Here is an 18,384-nt window from a genome sequence, read left to right as displayed (position 1 = left end):
TTTCGCTCAGCATTCGTCAGGACCTAGCATAAAGTTCTCCAGTGGTGTGCGTGCGCTAAGGTGCACCCTCCAGTGAGGCTCTAAATGTCAAAAAAGTGATTTAAAATAGTGTGGCAATTCACACTACAGTCTCCATAGTTATCCACTACTATTTGCAGGAATAATCTGTTGAAACCTGTAAGGAGAGAAAGGGACAAACAATAACACATAAGGATCTCTAAGGAAAATCCATTTTTCATAGGCAATAGATTTTTGATAAAAATCTGTGCATCACTTGACTAGAAGGGCTGTGTACCTCATGTATTTTTTACAATGGTCAGCCTCTTAACTAATCCCGGGTGGAGGCCCATATTCTTGACCAATCGCCCAGAAGGTCAGTCTAGATGGACTGAGTATCAAGAAGTCACGTAAATGCCCTGCGACTTATTTCGGTGGGAGTAGCTAAATGCATAACGCTTATAAAATCGTGACTAAATCAATTAGAATAGCGTGGTTGTGAAGAATGTTCGTCGTCTACAATGATCGGGGAATCGTGAATGTCCCAGGGGGCTCACCCCTTCCCCCAGGGTGATAGATGCTAAAATAACAGCTATCGACCAGGTCAATAGTACTTACTGCCCAAAGGGCGATGGCACGCCCCATCAGTGAGGACAGCGCGGGTCTGTTTCACGCGGTGACTGTCTATAAACAGAGAGAGCAGTATGTCAGCAGCTCTTGTTCGAGTTAAAAAATCAATCAATCAATTATTATCCATATCCAAACCCCATACGGTTGGCTAAGGAGCCACAGTTGTAATTAAATGACTTACTGCGGCACTCGCGGCTCCCCGCAGAAACCTACGTTCTCGGCTGCTGTCTCCCGGAAGCACTGATACAGGGAAGGCAGCAGCTTAATCTCAAATAACCATGTGAGTGGCCAGAGGGCGTCACGTGTGTTTGGTCGTCTCAACTCACGTGGTCTACGCCCAGGGTAGTTAAAGTGATATGTACACTCAAATGAGTCGGGTCCGCTGGTTCGAGTCCTGATGTGGACACTAGATGGACCGGAAATAATCAAAAGGGAAACATTGCAAAATTAACTCGGACCCCTTACATAAGTGTTCCAAAAGAAAACACATTTCAGTAGGGTCGCGAGACCCAGATGATGCTCAAGCTTATTGCGTGAGACAGCCAAATACTGATAAAAGGGGAGGCAGCAGCTTATTCTCATATACCCACGTAAATGGCCAGAATGCGTCACGTGTACTTGCTCGTCTCGACTCACTTGGTCTACGCCCCGGGTAGTTAAAGTGCTATGCACATTCAAATGAGTCGGGTCCATGGGTTCGAATCCTGATGTGGACGCTGGATGGATCTGAATAATCAGAAAGGGAGCATTGCAAAACTAAATCGAACCCCTTAAAAAAGTGTTCCAAAAGAAACAACATTTCAATTGGATCACGAGTCCCAGATGTTGCTCAGGCATATTGCGTGAGACCGCCAGAGGGAAAAAGAACGCATTATGGGTAAGCAGGGTAGAAAGGGTAAAGCAGTATCAAGACAGTTGATTAACTACAAGGCTACTGAGTCCCTGGCTCGGTGGTAGCCTGACCTTATCAATGAGAGGTCTAGTAACTGCGCCTAAGAAAATAAAGAGGTTTTGAGTAGATGGATAGTAGTTGCCGGACATTAGCACTGAGTCTATGGTATTACGTAATGTCCTATCTTCTTAGTACACTGCCCCAAGGTATGTCGTCATTAAGACCGAGTCTATTGGATCCAAGGCGGTACACCCAGGGTTGCTCTTTTTCGAATAGTGAGGCTTCAGAACCATTTTCTAGATGTTCCAGGATTGTCCACTGCAAATTATTGGGTGTGTGGTTTAGTTGTAAGAAGTGCGCTGTTAGTTTGGTTGAGGCTTTTTTGCAGCGTATATTACTGCGATGTTCGCATATTCTGATTTTGATGCGTCGTGATGTCATTCCCACATACTGGAGACTGCATCTGCATGTTATCAGATACACCACGTTGGCGGTGTTGCAGTTGGTATGGCTTCGCTGCTCCCATCGGGTGCCATCTGGCAGGTCCAGATATTTAGTATTGGATGTGAGGTGGCACACGTTACAATTGCCACACGGGTAGTGTCCCATCACTGGCGGTAAACCCCAGGCATTGAGAACACTCCGTGTGGAGTGATCAATTCTTTCTTCTCGTGGTCGGGTATGAACCAAAGAGTCCTTGAGACTTGCAGCTCTCTTATAGGAAAATAGAGGCTTCTTCCAATTCATCCTTATTGCTGGTGATAATTCTCCAGTTTTTGCTAATGCATTTGCTCACTGCGTTAGACAGTGAGTTAAAAGTTGTCACGCATGTTAGGGGAATCTCCTCATTTTCTGTCGGGGGGTTCTCTTCCAACAAAGCATCCCTTTGTTGATTGCGAGCCCTCTTCTGACTCTTGTTGATTATACCTTTAGGGTATCCTCGGTTTGTCAGTTTGACAGTTAGGTCAATGGCTTGATGTTTATAATCTGCAAGGTTGCTGCAATTCCGACGTATCCTAAGATACTGTCCATACGGGAGGTTCTCCCGTAGAGCTCGAGGATGGTAGCTGGTGAAATGTAGCAGATTGTTTTTTGCAGTCGGTTTGTAAAAGGTAGTGGTTTCAAGCCGATTGTTCTTCTTGCTGATCCTAACATCCAGAAAAGTCAATTCCTCCTGAGAATGTTCGTGGGTGAATTTTAGATGATTGTCGCACCTGTTGATCCATGTGAAAAAATCAAATAAAGTGGTCTCTTCTCCTTGCCAAATCAAAAAAACGTCATCTATATAGCATTGCCATAAGATGATATTTCTGCTGTATGGGTCCTGGGCGCTCAGGATGAATTTCGACTCAAAATTGAACACGTAGAGCCCCGCCACCGAAGGGGCAAATGTGCTCCCCATCGATGTCCCCGTAGCTTGCAGATAGATCTTTCCATTATGTTCAAAGAAATTGTGTTTTAAGGCAAGGGTCGCGCAATCAACTATGAATTCGCGAGTTGTGTTGAAGTGCCAGGGTGTTCTATCCAGGGCTTCTTTCACCACCTTAATAGTCTCATCCTGCGGAATGCAGGTATATAAACTCTCGATATCCATTGAGACAAGAAAACAAAGGTTGTTGGGTAAGGTGATCGTCCTGAGTAAAGAGAGGAAACTTTTGGTATCCTTGAGGTAGGTACTCGTGGATTGAATGATCGGTCTCAAAAAGAAATCACAATATTTTGAGAGAGGCTCAAGGAGTGATCCCAAGCCAGAAACGATCGGTCTTCCTGGGGGAGGTAGCACGTTCTTATGGATTTTGGGTAGTACATAAAAGTACGGAACCCGCCCTTCCGAGGTCGTCAAAAAATCTGCCTCCTTCTTTGTAATCCAGCCATCCCTTTCTGCTGTTGAAACCAAATTCACAGATTTCGTCTCTCAGGTCGCTTGTCGGGTCGATCTCTAAAGGAATATAGTTGGTGGCGTTATTCAGAAGACGCTGACATTCAGCATCGTAATCATCCTTGTAGAGAATCACAATTCCGCCCCCCTTGTCCGCACTTTTTATGATGATATTGTTGTTCTTTTTTAAGGATTGAATAGCCTTGAACTCATCTGCGGTTAGATTTTTGAAAGGGGTTGGTTCTTGCAATTGCTCCACTTCTTTGAACACGGCTTGTTCGAAGGCCAGTATTTCAGGAGTGACAGTGTGTGGAGGGGGTGAAAAGGTTGATTTCAGCTTGAAGTTGGTATCACTTTCTATTCCCATTGTCTCATCTTTATCAGCGGATTCGAAAAAGGGGGTACGGTGGCTAACAATAGAGAGATTGGACACCACGTACGTGTAATTGTGGTAGTTATCAACCATAATTACAGTACTGAATGAGCTAGTTTTTCCTGAGTTAAGGTAGCACTTTTTTTTCCTTTTTCACACTGAGTCACTCCTTTGTGCCTTCGAACAGGTCGTGTTCAAAGAAGTGGAGTGTTAGACTTGGGCCTTAGGGCAGGTTCACCCCTAATCTTTTTGCCTTTATTTGTGACCCTGTGTAGTGATTTTTGGGTCTTGGCGCACTTTTTCCCTGTGTCCCAGAGTGAAAGTGCGTGCGGGTAGTATGGCTGGCCTGCCCTCCCATAGGAATGCATGGGGAATGTGTGTGCCCTGGTAGTTCCTGATGTGTGGGGAGTGCAGGCTCGAGTTTAGTATGTATGAACTCGTGAGAGCGAATGCTTCGCAATGGTATGTGCGGCTTGTGTGTGTCTAGAAGGGAAGTGCTACTTCTGGACATTGATGTATGTGTGCAGTGAGGATACTGGAGCGTGATTGGCTGGAGCTGGCTGGCATGCCAGGCTCCAGGAAGTCTGGATGGGTCTGCCCGGTGGTGAGTGTGAGATCAGCATGAGTGATGTGTGGGAGGAGTAGATCTGTGTCCTGGATGGGCTGGGTTTTTCCCCACACAATGCTGGCTCCGCCCCCCTGTGGTTTGTCTAATGACCCAAGCCTCCCCAGTGAATGAAAGGGGTGGTTGGGCCATCAAGGGTACTCCCAAGCCAGCTGCAACTGGTTTCCCCCCCCACCCTGCACCTCCTAACAAAGGATTTCTCTGTATAAATATGGGGCTGTGTCCCCACAGAAATTGTTCTACTTGTGGATCCTTGCCAGAGGGGGCTGTTGCTGCTGGGGCCAGGAGGACCGCCACTTGGACTGTCTCCCTGCCTGGAGACCCAGTGTGCTGGCTCTGGCCCTGCCCTGCCCCTCTGCCTGCCTCCAGTCCCTGCTGGAGCTTTTGCTTTGACTTAGAGTGCCTGGAGGCGCTCTTATTTGATTTATAGCGCTAGGCGCGCTTTCCTGGTGCCCCAGCGCTCAATAGCGCTTTGCTGATATTTCTAGCGCTAGGAGCGCTTTTGCCGCTTTTTGGCATTAGCGAGTGCCACCTCGCTTTACTTTTTATTTTGAGCGCCGGTGCCCACCCGGCATTGCCCCGTTGTTGGATTTTCTAAATATCACGAGGGAGCCCACCCCTCGGATACTGAGCCCCCGCCTGCCTGCCTAAAACGGGCCGCCGCGCTGCCCGCGACGACCCGGAAGTGCTGGGTCAGTCTGCCACTCCCTGCGAGCGCCGGGAAAGGCGAACCGGAAGTCCCGCCCCCGGAGCCACGCAGTGAGCAGAGAAGCAGCCGGCCGGCCCCGAGGCTCCCGAGCGAAGGGAGAGCCCCGGCAGAGGAAGAGCAGCCCAGGAGCAGAGTCAGAGCGTCCCCGCCGTCCTGGTGAGTGAGAGGCGTCTGCATTGTGTGCAGAGCGGCCCCGGTTGGCAGCGGGCCGCTCCGCAGGATAGAGCGGGCATTATTGGATTCTGAGTCCCCCGTGAGGGACTCTAACGAGAGGGGCCATTCTTTGTGCCCGAGGGGCTCCAGCCACAGTCTTTTACGGGCCCGAGGCTCCTGGGGGCAAAGTGTATATTTCGAGCCCTGAGGCTCGCGCCCACAGTGAATTTACGAGCCTGCAAGGCTCGAGGGGGGCAGTCCTTTGCTCTAGAGCCCCGAGAGGCTCAGTGTCCCATTTTTGTTTTGCGAGCTCAGAGAAGCTCGAGGGGGCAGTTGATTTATTTAGAGCCAGAAAGGCTCACAGCGCCCACCTTTGTTTTAGAGCCCCCGAGAGGCTCTGGCGCGCTGTTCATTGTCTACAGAGCCTGAGAAGGCTCACAACGCCCACATTTGGTTTTAGAGCCCCAGAGAGGCTCTTGGGTGCCATTCCTGTGTTCTTGAGCCCACGTGGCTCCAACGGTTGCCTACTTCATATTTACAACTGTCCAGCACTTAGTGGACAGTTGCTACGTTTAGGCTTTCGTGTCCTGTGCTGCCTGCGCAGACCCCCTGACACTGAGACTCAGGGCATTCCGCCCCTTTCGAGGCCAGTTGGCCTGAGGGACATTTTGAGTGTTGTGCTACATGCACCCTGTGATTTCTTTGCTATATGATTCTTGCGCAAAAGTTCTAACCTGCACCTCTGAATGTGTTTTAATGTTACATGTGCAATTCTTGTTTATTATTACCTTTGCTAAAAGTGACCTGCTTAGGTAATTCTTTATGTGTTTATCCCCTTTGCTAAAAGTGACCTGCTTAGAGGATTGTTGGTGTCATTACCTTTGCTAAAAGTGACCTGCTTAGGTAATGCCTTGTTCTTTTATTCCCCTTTGCTAAAAGTAACCTGCTTAGAGGAATGTTGATGTTTGATTGCCTTTGCTAAATGTTACTTGCCTAGGTGATTATTTTAGGTTTCCTTCCCCCTGCGTGATTTCCCTACAGAGACTAGGGTGGCGTAGGAGGTGATAGGTTTTCCTTCCATAGGTCCTGCTGATAAGGTCCTAGCTCCCTGCGTGATTTCCCTACAGAGACTAGGGTGGCGTAGGAGGTGATAGGTTTTCCTTCCATAGGTCCTAGCTCCCTGCGTGATTTCCCTACAGAGACTAGGGTGGCGTAGGAGGTATTTTCCCTTTACCAGTAGTAACTGGTTGTATGCTACATTTTCTATTTCTGTGTTACAGTCATTATATGTTGATGTGCTAAAGTGTTATACCTACAAGTATTATTTCTAAAAGTGCATACCCCTGACAGTGGTCCAGGTGGCCCTGTCCTGTACATAATCCCTTGTAAATCTTGCCCGTGCCTGTTGGCACATTGTAAAGTGTGTGTGTTATCTAATGTGTTTTTATTATTATAATACAAAGGCTATTTTTTGATATAACCTTGTGTGGAGTTTCCTTTGTGGTGGGCCTTTGGTTGTTGTCGCTGGGGTGCGCGCGCAAACGCTTTACACATCGCCTCTGAGATTAGCCTTGCTGCTCGCGCCACGTTACCTAGAGGGTGAGCGGGGGTTATCTTGGTGTGTGACTCCCTAGCCCTGACCTTAGAAATGGTGATCCCTGACTGACCTCGACGCGAGTCTTGGCCGGCCAGGGTCCCGTTTCTAACATTGGTGGCTAGCGGTGCGGATTGGACTTGCGTTTGCGCTGTACCACAGTGGCGACAGGCCACACTTCAAAACTCTGCAATTTTAGATAACCACATTTTGGGATTATTGTTTTTTAGGGAAGTTCAGTTTTGCTTCTCCTGAAAGGTGTCATTTGTATTTTGTCCAGTACCTTGTTCCCCGCCCTGCTCCCAGAGTTTGGTACCTGTGTCGCTAGTGGTCAGGTTGAGATAATCAGGGGTGGTAGAAACTGCCTTACCAGTCCGAGGGGAGGGTTGTGTGTGAATGAGTGTGTGTTACGCTGGATAGTGGAGTGCAAGTTCTGAGATAGGAATCTTGCTGAATTGTGTTAATTGTGTACTCCTGTGTAAGCTCAGACCCCCAGGTTCCCTGTGTCAAACTCTTCTTGAGAACGTCCGCCAAAATGGAGCCTGTTTTTGATCTCTGTTGTCTTTTTAGGTACAGTAGGTCAGAGCTGGTCAGATTCTGTGAAGAGGGAGGCATGGAGGTGAGTGTGTCGGATACTCAGTCCCAGCTTAGGGACAGCCTGATCCAATGGCAAAAGGGTCAGTGGGATCTTGAGTACAGTGAGAGAGATAGGGCCCGGGCCGCACGTCATGAGGATGGTGAGTCTGTGGAGAGCCCTGAAGAATGTGAGTTGTATGAGGATGACAGTGGATGGATGTCAGCAGATAGTGAGGACCCCATAGGTAGGGAGTCCCTTGCTGAGTCCAGTGTCAGTACCCGCGCCACATCCCTTGTCCTGTCCCCAGAGGATTGGTTAGATAGGAAGGAAGAGAGGGAGCATCAGTTAGCGATGGAACAGCTCATGTTAGAGCATGCCCAGGCTATGGCGCAGCTAGAGATCGAGAGACTCTTAGCGCAGGAGAGGATAGAGGTGGAGAGAAGGGCCATCATCCGTGAGAGAGCAGCCCTAGAGGATAGACTCTTCCCTGCGCATAATTGTAATTGTCTGGATTCCCCAAGGAGGGTGGAGTCCAGTGGTGGCAGCTTTTTAAATATAAGTGTAGACAGTCCCACTCCCAGTTCCCCGAGTATGGTTCCTGTTTCCCCAGAGGAGGAGAATAGGTTGAGGTTTAGGAACCTTAGGAAACCGTCTCACCAGTCTTGGGAAGATTTTGTGGATGACTGTTGTGTGGCACTGTGTGATTGGGTACGGGTGCCCACGAAATGTGATTGGGACATATTGTTCGATATGTTTCTCAGAGAGCAGTTGCTCAGTGTTGTTTATCCAGGGTTGCGCCAGCACCTGTTAGGGTGTGGATTGTCTGAGCCATATGAACTTGCAGCGGAAGCAGACCGTTGGGACAGTGCGAGAGGTTCTTTTGAGTCACTAGTGAGTGATTCCAACAATAGTGGGTCAGGTGTCTTCCAGCCCAGTGTGGTGGAGGAGGGTGAGAGTAGCCCAGCTAGGTCCTTGGTTAGTGAGAAGGGTGTAGGGGCTGACTGCCTGTCTCAGTGGAGCGGGAGTGAGTGTGTGACCGAGAGTCCCCAGATGCCCGAAGCCCTGTCACAGAGCCTGGATGGTTTCTTTAGGGAACACCAGGAAAGGAACCTAGACTTGCCTGTTAGTTCACTTGAGGGAGATCTCCTAGTGTGTAGAGAACCTGGAGCATCTGTAAGCGGAGCTTCTATGGTCCTAGAAGCTGGCAGTACCGCTCCAGGAGGGAGAGTACAGAAGTCCAGTGAAAGGAGTGATTTGGGGATAGGATGTGAGTCCCCAGAAGTCCTGGAGTGCCAGGCATTGGTTCCACCAAAGGTTGTAGACCGGAGGTTGGATGGCCAGGTTCAGGATCAGCCTGACCTGAAGGGTGGGACTACTGTAATCAGTGTCCTGACCAGTTCTTTCTCCAGAAGTACCGCCCCGGTTGGGAGGGAGCAGGACTCTGGAAGGGGGTGCAGAGGGTGGGAGAGCCCACCTCTGACCCCGGTACCACCTGAAGGGTTAAACCCTAGGTTGGGAGAATGTTGTTTAGAGGGAACCCCTCGCAGGAGGAGGAGGAACCCTAGGAGAAGAGGTAAGGGGAGGAGAGCCTTCCCTGAGACTCCTGGTCCACCTGAGGTTGTAGACCCTAGGCTGGAGAACCAGTGGCAGTCTAGCCCTGTCTTACAGACAGGAAGAGTGGAGCATGGCTATTATGTGCCAGGGGTTACTACCCCCCACTTTGTGAGTAGACAGGATCCAGTGGTACCTGGATGGCCTAGGGCCTGGTCCTGGCCGAGGGCAGCTGGAGAGTATCAGTGGGGTACCCCAGTTAGTCCCTACAGTAGTTTTAGAAGGAACCCTAGGGGTTCACCGTGGCGTAAAACAGGAGGGTGTCCCTGCAGTTGTGGGCCCGCGTCCTTGTTTTATCGCCCCAAGCAGGGAAGCCCATCACGGTGGTGATCGGTCTGCCCTGCGTTTTGGCTGGAAGGGGGTCGTGTTAGACTTGGGCCTTAGGGCAGGTTCACCCCTAATCTTTTTGCCTTTATTTGTGACCCTGTGTAGTGATTTTTGGGTCTTGGCGCACTTTTTCCCTGTGTCCCAGAGTGAAAGTGCGTGCGGGTAGTATGGCTGGCCTGCCCTCCCATAGGAATGCATGGGGAATGTGTGTGCCCTGGTAGTTCCTGATGTGTGGGGAGTGCAGGCTCGAGTTTAGTATGTATGAACTCGTGAGAGCGAATGCTTCGCAATGGTATGTGCGGCTTGTGTGTGTCTAGAAGGGAAGTGCTACTTCTGGACATTGATGTATGTGTGCAGTGAGGATACTGGAGCGTGATTGGCTGGAGCTGGCTGGCATGCCAGGCTCCAGGAAGTCTGGATGGGTCTGCCCGGTGGTGAGTGTGAGATCAGCATGAGTGATGTGTGGGAGGAGTAGATCTGTGTCCTGGATGGGCTGGGTTTTTCCCCACACAATGCTGGCTCCGCCCCCCTGTGGTTTGTCTAATGACCCAAGCCTCCCCAGTGAATGAAAGGGGTGGTTGGGCCATCAAGGGTACTCCCAAGCCAGCTGCAACTGGTTTCCCCCCACCCTGCACCTCCTAACAAAGGATTTCTCTGTATAAATATGGGGCTGTGTCCCCACAGAAATTGTTCTACTTGTGGATCCTTGCCAGAGGGGGCTGTTGCTGCTGGGGCCAGGAGGACCGCCACTTGGACTGTCTCCCTGCCTGGAGACCCAGTGTGCTGGCTCTGGCCCTGCCCTGCCCCTCTGCCTGCCTCCAGTCCCTGCTGGAGCTTTTGCTTTGACTTAGAGTGCCTGGAGGCGCTCTTATTTGATTTATAGCGCTAGGCGCGCTTTCCTGGTGCCCCAGCGCTCAATAGCGCTTTGCTGATATTTCTAGCGCTAGGAGCGCTTTTGCCGCTTTTTGGCATTAGCGAGTGCCACCTCGCTTTACTTTTTATTTTGAGCGCCGGTGCCCACCCGGCATTGCCCCGTTGTTGGATTTTCTAAATATCACGAGGGAGCCCACCCCTCGGATACTGAGCCCCCGCCTGCCTGCCTAAAACGGGCCGCCGCGCTGCCCGCGACGACCCGGAAGTGCTGGGTCAGTCTGCCACTCCCTGCGAGCGCCGGGAAAGGCGAACCGGAAGTCCCGCCCCCGGAGCCACGCAGTGAGCAGAGAAGCAGCCGGCCGGCCCCGAGGCTCCCGAGCGAAGGGAGAGCCCCGGCAGAGGAAGAGCAGCCCAGGAGCAGAGTCAGAGCGTCCCCGCCGTCCTGGTGAGTGAGAGGCGTCTGCATTGTGTGCAGAGCGGCCCCGGTTGGCAGCGGGCCGCTCCGCAGGATAGAGCGGGCATTATTGGATTCTGAGTCCCCCGTGAGGGACTCTAACGAGAGGGGCCATTCTTTGTGCCCGAGGGGCTCCAGCCACAGTCTTTTACGGGCCCGAGGCTCCTGGGGGCAAAGTGTATATTTCGAGCCCTGAGGCTCGCGCCCACAGTGAATTTACGAGCCTGCAAGGCTCGAGGGGGGCAGTCCTTTGCTCTAGAGCCCCGAGAGGCTCAGTGTCCCATTTTTGTTTTGCGAGCTCAGAGAAGCTTGAGGGGGCAGTTGATTTATTTAGAGCCAGAAAGGCTCACAGCGCCCACCTTTGTTTTAGAGCCCCCGAGAGGCTCTGGCGCGCTGTTCATTGTCTACAGAGCCTGAGAAGGCTCACAACGCCCACATTTGGTTTTAGAGCCCCAGAGAGGCTCTTGGGTGCCATTCCTGTGTTCTTGAGCCCACGTGGCTCCAACGGTTGCCTACTTCATATTTACAACTGTCCAGCACTTAGTGGACAGTTGCTACGTTTAGGCTTTCGTGTCCTGTGCTGCCTGCGCAGACCCCCTGACACTGAGACTCAGGGCATTCCGCCCCTTTCGAGGCCAGTTGGCCTGAGGGACATTTTGAGTGTTGTGCTACATGCACCCTGTGATTTCTTTGCTATATGATTCTTGCGCAAAAGTTCTAACCTGCACCTCTGAATGTGTTTTAATGTTACATGTGCAATTCTTGTTTATTATTACCTTTGCTAAAAGTGACCTGCTTAGGTAATTCTTTATGTGTTTATCCCCTTTGCTAAAAGTGACCTGCTTAGAGGATTGTTGGTGTCATTACCTTTGCTAAAAGTGACCTGCTTAGGTAATGCCTTGTTCTTTTATTCCCCTTTGCTAAAAGTAACCTGCTTAGAGGAATGTTGATGTTTGATTGCCTTTGCTAAATGTTACTTGCCTAGGTGATTATTTTAGGTTTCCTTCCCCCTGCGTGATTTCCCTACAGAGACTAGGGTGGCGTAGGAGGTGATAGGTTTTCCTTCCATAGGTCCTGCTGATAAGGTCCTAGCTCCCTGCGTGATTTCCCTACAGAGACTAGGGTGGCGTAGGAGGTGATAGGTTTTCCTTCCATAGGTCCTAGCTCCCTGCGTGATTTCCCTACAGAGACTAGGGTGGCGTAGGAGGTATTTTCCCTTTACCAGTAGTAACTGGTTGTATGCTACATTTTCTATTTCTGTGTTACAGTCATTATATGTTGATGTGCTAAAGTGTTATACCTACAAGTATTATTTCTAAAAGTGCATACCCCTGACAGTGGTCCAGGTGGCCCTGTCCTGTACATAATCCCTTGTAAATCTTGCCCGTGCCTGTTGGCACATTGTAAAGTGTGTGTGTTATCTAATGTGTTTTTATTATTATAATACAAAGGCTATTTTTTGATATAACCTTGTGTGGAGTTTCCTTTGTGGTGGGCCTTTGGTTGTTGTCGCTGGGGTGCGCGCGCAAACGCTTTACACATCGCCTCTGAGATTAGCCTTGCTGCTCGCGCCACGTTACCTAGAGGGTGAGCGGGGGTTATCTTGGTGTGTGACTCCCTAGCCCTGACCTTAGAAATGGTGATCCCTGACTGACCTCGACGCGAGTCTTGGCCGGCCAGGGTCCCGTTTCTAACATGGAGCAATTGCAAGAACCAACCCCTTTCAAAAATCTAACCGCAGATGAGTTCAAGGCTATTCAATCCTTAAAAAAGAACAACAATATCATCATAAAAAGTGCGGACAAGGGGGGCGGAATTGTGATTCTCAACAAGGATGATTACGATGCTGAATGTCAGCGTCTTCTGAATAACGCCACCAACTATATTCCTTTAGAGATCGACCCGACAAGCGACCTGAGAGACGAAATCTGTGAATTGGTTTCAACAGCAGAAAGGGATGGCTGGATTACAAAGAAGGAGGCAGATTTTTTGACGACCTCGGAAGGGCGGGTTCCGTACTTTTATGTACTACCCAAAATCCATAAGAACGTGCTACCTCCCCCAGGAAGACCGATCGTTTCTGTCTTGGGATCACTCCTTGAGCCTCTCTCAAAATATTGTGATTTCTTTTTGAGACCGATCATTCAATCCACGAGTACCTACCTCAAGGATACCAAAAGTTTCCTCTCTTTACTCAGGACGATCACCTTACCCAACAACCTTTGTTTTCTTGTCTCAATGGATATCGAGAGTTTATATACCTGCATTCCGCAGGATGAGACTATTAAGGTGGTGAAAGAAGCCCTGGATAGAACACCCTGGCACTTCAACACAACTCGCGAATTCATAGTTGATTGCGCGACCCTTGCCTTAAAACGCAATTTCTTTGAACATAATGGAAAGATCTATCTGCAAGCTACGGGGACATCGATGGGGAGCACATTTGCCCTTTCGGTGGCGGGGCTCTACGTGTTCAATTTTGAGTCGAAATTCATCCTGAGCGCCCAGGACCCATACAGCAGAAATATCATCTTATGGCAACGCTATATAGATGACGTTTTTTTGATTTGGCAAGGAGAAGAGACCACTTTATTTGATTTTTTCACATGGATCAACAGGTGCGACAATCATCTAAAATTCACCCACGAACATTCTCAGGAGGAATTGACTTTTCTGGATGTTAGGATCAGCAAGAAGAACAATCGGCTTGAAACCACTACCTTTTACAAACCAACAGCAAAAAACAATCTGCTACATTTCACCAGCTACCATCCTCGAGCTCTACGGGAGAACCTCCCGTATGGACAGTATCTTAGGATACGTCGGAATTGCAGCAACCTTGCAGATTATAAACATCAAGCCATTGACCTAACTGTCAAACTGACAAACCGAGGATACCCTAAAGGTATAATCAACAAGAGTCAGAAGAGGGCTCGCAATTAACAAAGGGATGCTTTGTTGGAAGAGAACCCCCCGACAGAAAATGAGGAGATTCCCCTAACATGCGTGACAACTTTTAACTCACTGTCTAACGCAGTGAGCAAATGCATTAGCAAAAACTGGAGAATTATCACCAGCAATAAGACGAATTGGAAGAAGCCTCTATTTTCTTATAAGAGAGCTGCAAGTCTCAAGGACTCTTTGGTTCATACCCGACCACGAGAAGAAAGAATTGATCACTCCACACGGAGTGTTCTCAATGCCTGGGGTTTACCGCCAGTGATGGGACACTACCCTTGTGGCAATTGTAACGTGTGCCACCTCACGTCCAATACTAAATATCTCGACCTGCCAGATGGCACCCGATGGGAGCAGCGAAGCCATACCAACTGCAACACCGCCAACGTGGTGTATCTGATAACATGCAGATGCAGTCTCCAGTATGTGGGAATGACATCACGACGCATCAAAATCAGAATATGCGAACATTGCAGTAATATACGCTGCAAAAAAGCCTCAACCAAACTAACAGCGCACTTCTTACAACTAAACCACACACCCAATGATTTGCAGTGGACAATCCTGGAACATCTAGAAAATGGTTCTGAAGCCTCACTATTCGAAAAAGAGCAACGCTGGGTGTACCGCCTTGGATCCAATAGACTCGGTCTTAATGACGACATACCTTGGGGCAGTGTACTAAGAAGATAGGACATTACGTAATACCATAGACTCAGTGCCAATGTCCGGCAACTACTATCCATCTACTCAAAACCTCTTTATTTTCTTAGGGGCAGTTACTAGACCTCTCATTGATAAGGTCAGGCTACCACCGAGCCAGGGACTCAGTAGCCTTGTAGTTAATCAACTGTCTTGATACTGCTTTACCCTTTCTACCCTGCTTACCCATAATGCGTTCTTTTTCCCTCTGGCGGTCTCACGCAATATGCCTGAGCAACATCTGGGACTCGTGATCCAATTGAAATGTTGTTTCTTTTGGAACACTTTTTTAAGGGGTTCGGTTTAGTTTTGCAATGCTCCCTTTCTGATTATTCAGATCCATCCAGCGTCCACATCAGGATTCAAACCCATGGACCCGACTCATTTGAATGTGCATAGCACTTTAACTACCCGGGGCGTAGACCAAGTGAGTTGAGACGAGCAAGTACACGTGACGCATTCTGGCCATTTACATGGTTATATGAGAATAAGCTGCTGCCTCCCCTTTTATCAGTATTTGGCTGTCTCACTCAATAAGCTTGAGCATCATCTGGGTCTCGCGACCCTACTGAAATGTGTTTTCTTTTGGAACACTTATGTAAGGGGTCCGAGTTAATTTTTCAATGCTCCCCTTTTGATTATTTCCGGTCCATCTAGTGTCCACATCAGGACTCGAACCAGCGGACCCGACTCATTTGAGTGTACATATCACTTTAACTACCCTGGGCGTAGACCACGTGAGTTGAGACGACCAAACACATGTGACGCCCTCTGGCCACTCACATGGTTATTTGAGATTAAGCTGCTGCCTTCCCTGTATCAGTGCTTCCGGGAGACAGCACCCGAGAACGTAGGTTTCTGCGGGGAGCAGCGAGTGCCGCAGTAAGTCATTTAATTACAACTGTGGCTCCTTAGCCAACCGCATGGGGTTTGGATATGGATAATAATTGATTGATTGATTTTTTAACTCGAACAAGAGCTGCTGACATACTGCTCTCTCTGTTTATAGACAGTCACCGCGTGAAACAGACCCGCGCTGTCCTCACTGATGGGACGTGCCATCGTCCTGTGGGCAGTAAGTACTATTGACCTGGTCGATAGCTGTTATTTTAGCATCTATCACCCTGGGGGAAGGGGTGAGCCCCCTGGGACATTCACGACTCCCCGATCATTGTAGACGACGAAAATTCTTCACAACCACGCTATTCTAATTGATTTAGTCACGATTTTATAAGCGTTATGCATTTAGCTACTCCCGCCGAAATAAGTAGCAGATTCAGAAAAGGGGGTGGTGATGAATAGAGTGTCTGAATTAAGCAGACCACTCTTACCCAGTCCAAAGATCAGGGCTTGATCCATCACCGTTATTTAGCTCACTGCCCCATCCCAGCTCAGAACCTGGCTATATGCAAATTAGTCTGTCCCTGGCCCAGTGCATCATGGGAACAGGGCAGACCAAACTACAAAGCCAATTCTTCACCAGAAAGGAGACAAGCTTCCGGGGACCGGTTTCTGCCATTTCAGGCGTCGTCGGCCCGGCTTGCTTGAATCCTGATGGAGCAGTGAGCAAGGGACTCATGTCTGAGTATACCCTTCCACGCTTATGGTGGACAAAATGATTCAGAAAAGGGGGTGGTGATGAACAGAGTGTCTGAATTAAGCAGACCACTCTTACCCAGTCCAAAGATCAGGGCTTGATCCATCACCGTTATTTAGCTCACTGCCCCATCCCAGCTCAGAACCTGGCTATATGCAAATTAGTCTGTCCCTGGCCCAGTGCATCATGGGAACAGGGCAGACCAAACTACCAAGCCAATTCTTCACCAGAAAGGAGACAAGCTTCCAGGGACCGGTTTCTGCCATTTCAGGCGTCGTCGGCCCGGCTTGCTTGAATCCTGATGGAGCAGTGAGCAAGGGACTCATGTCTGAGTATACCCTTCCACGCTTATGGTGGACAAAGTAACGTCGCAGGGCATTTACGTGACTTCTTGATACTCAGTCCATCTAGACTGACCTTCTGGGCAATTGGTCAAGAATATGGGCCTCCACCCGGGATTAGTTAAGAGGCTGACCATTGTAAAAAATACATGAGGTACACAGCCCTTCTAGTCAAGTGATGCATTGATTTTTATCAAAAATCTATTGCCTATGAAAAATGGATTTTCCTTAGAGATCCTTATGTGTTATTGTTTGTCCCTTTCTCTCCTTACAGGTTTCAACAGATTATTCCTGCAAATAGCAGTGGATAACTATGGAGACTGTAGTGTGAATTGCCACACTATTTTAAATCACTTTTTTGACATTTAGAGCCTCACGGGAGGGTGCACCTTAGCGCGCGCACACCACCGGAGGACTTTATGCTAGGTCCTGACGAATGCTGAGCGAAATGCAATAAATTACAGCAGAAACATGTTGACCATTTTTATAGGACTCTGGTTCCCTAATTCAGAACCTTGAGAAGTCCGCTCACATTGTTTTTAATAATGCGGGTTGGCCGTTATTAAATTTTTTTGTAAAGGTTACAACCTTCGCATTTTTTAATCACATTCAACACACTCACTTTAGTCACTCCTAATTTGGGCACTGTTACATCCACCACATCCTGCTCCGCTGTAACCAGGCATTGTAGCACGCTGGGGTGACATTCGGTCACCCTAGCGGGGACCCGATGATGAAGCATGTCACCAACTAGTGGTGAGTGAGGGTCCTTCTAAAAGATAGGAGTTATTCCCCCTTCTACAATCCTTTTATAGGTGAGTTACGCACCTGCGAGTCACCTTCTGGTAAGGGGGTACGGTGGCTAACAATAGAAAGATTGGACACCACGTACGTGTAATTGTGGTAGTTATCAACCATAATTACAGTACTGAATGAGCTAGTTTTTCCTGAGTTAAGGTAGCACTTTTTTTCCTTTTTCACACTGAGTCACTCCTTTGTTGTTTAAAATAATTATACTTATCTTCATGATAAAGTTATGATCAATAATCTGGATTCTATATTTTTGAAGTTTGGCATTAGAAACGTGACAATGAACATCTGTAAGACAGTATTCATGAGCATAGCTTTCTCCTCTTGCTGATCTTAGATCGTATAGGTTCCAATAATAAACTTATTAACTGATGATCAGTGTGTTCCTAGAACAGTGAAGGCCCAAGATGAGGACGGTGAGCATGGGAGAGAGAATATGATGGAGAAGGGAGCAACAGGAGCTCTAATTGTTCTAGATGGGGATCTTTCTCATAGATATTCTTTTGGCCCCATTGCACACAAGCTTTAAATACAGCTTTCGTTGTTTTTGGCTCCATTGCAAATTAAAAATCCTATTGCTTCCGTTTCTCAGCAAACATGTTCTGCAGTCAGCTCAGCTTAAATCCCTTTGTATATTTAACATGAAGAACCTGATTAAGATAGCACCTGTTAGTGGAGTCAACGTAATTGCAATGAAAACGTACTGTTGTAAAATTACTTTTTAGTAAGGTCCTGGTAACAGTATATAATTTTCAACATGAGTAATTTATCAAAGGAGTTATAGCCTAGAATGTGGGAATATTCAAATACCACATGAATCGCTAATATTGGAGAACATATTGTTTATTTCCACTCCAAGAGCTCGTTTTCTCAGCTTGTGAACCAGCTATCATGTTCTCCCCCTCTATTTTACCTCCTTTCCCTTGACAGATTTACTTTCTAAAATATGTGGAAGCTGACAAAGCATTAGAGGATTTTGTTCCACTTTCATTAGCTTCCACAGGGATTTGAAATGTTATTGCTCTCAAGGTGACAGTTTTTTCACATTGTCAGGAAGTACTAACTAAGGCAAGAGTGGGTTTCAGAATGTCGCTAGAGAAACTGTTTAGGGTGGCCAATGAGGCATATAAGAAAACGGTCGGCCGACTTATATTTGTTTTAATTTACCGACCTATGTTCAAAAGTTTGCCTTAGAGTTTAGCAGGTCAAGTGACCACATTTTAACAAGAACTGCGATGGTATTGGCATACATCCTCTTCTACCTCTTCCTAATCATCTCTTT

The sequence above is a fragment of the Lissotriton helveticus genome, chromosome 1_1 (genome assembly GCF_964261635.1).
Source record: "Lissotriton helveticus chromosome 1_1, aLisHel1.1, whole genome shotgun sequence".
NCBI classification, from domain to species: Eukaryota; Metazoa; Chordata; class Amphibia; order Caudata; family Salamandridae; genus Lissotriton; species Lissotriton helveticus.
This window is presented reverse-complemented; position numbering follows the sequence as displayed.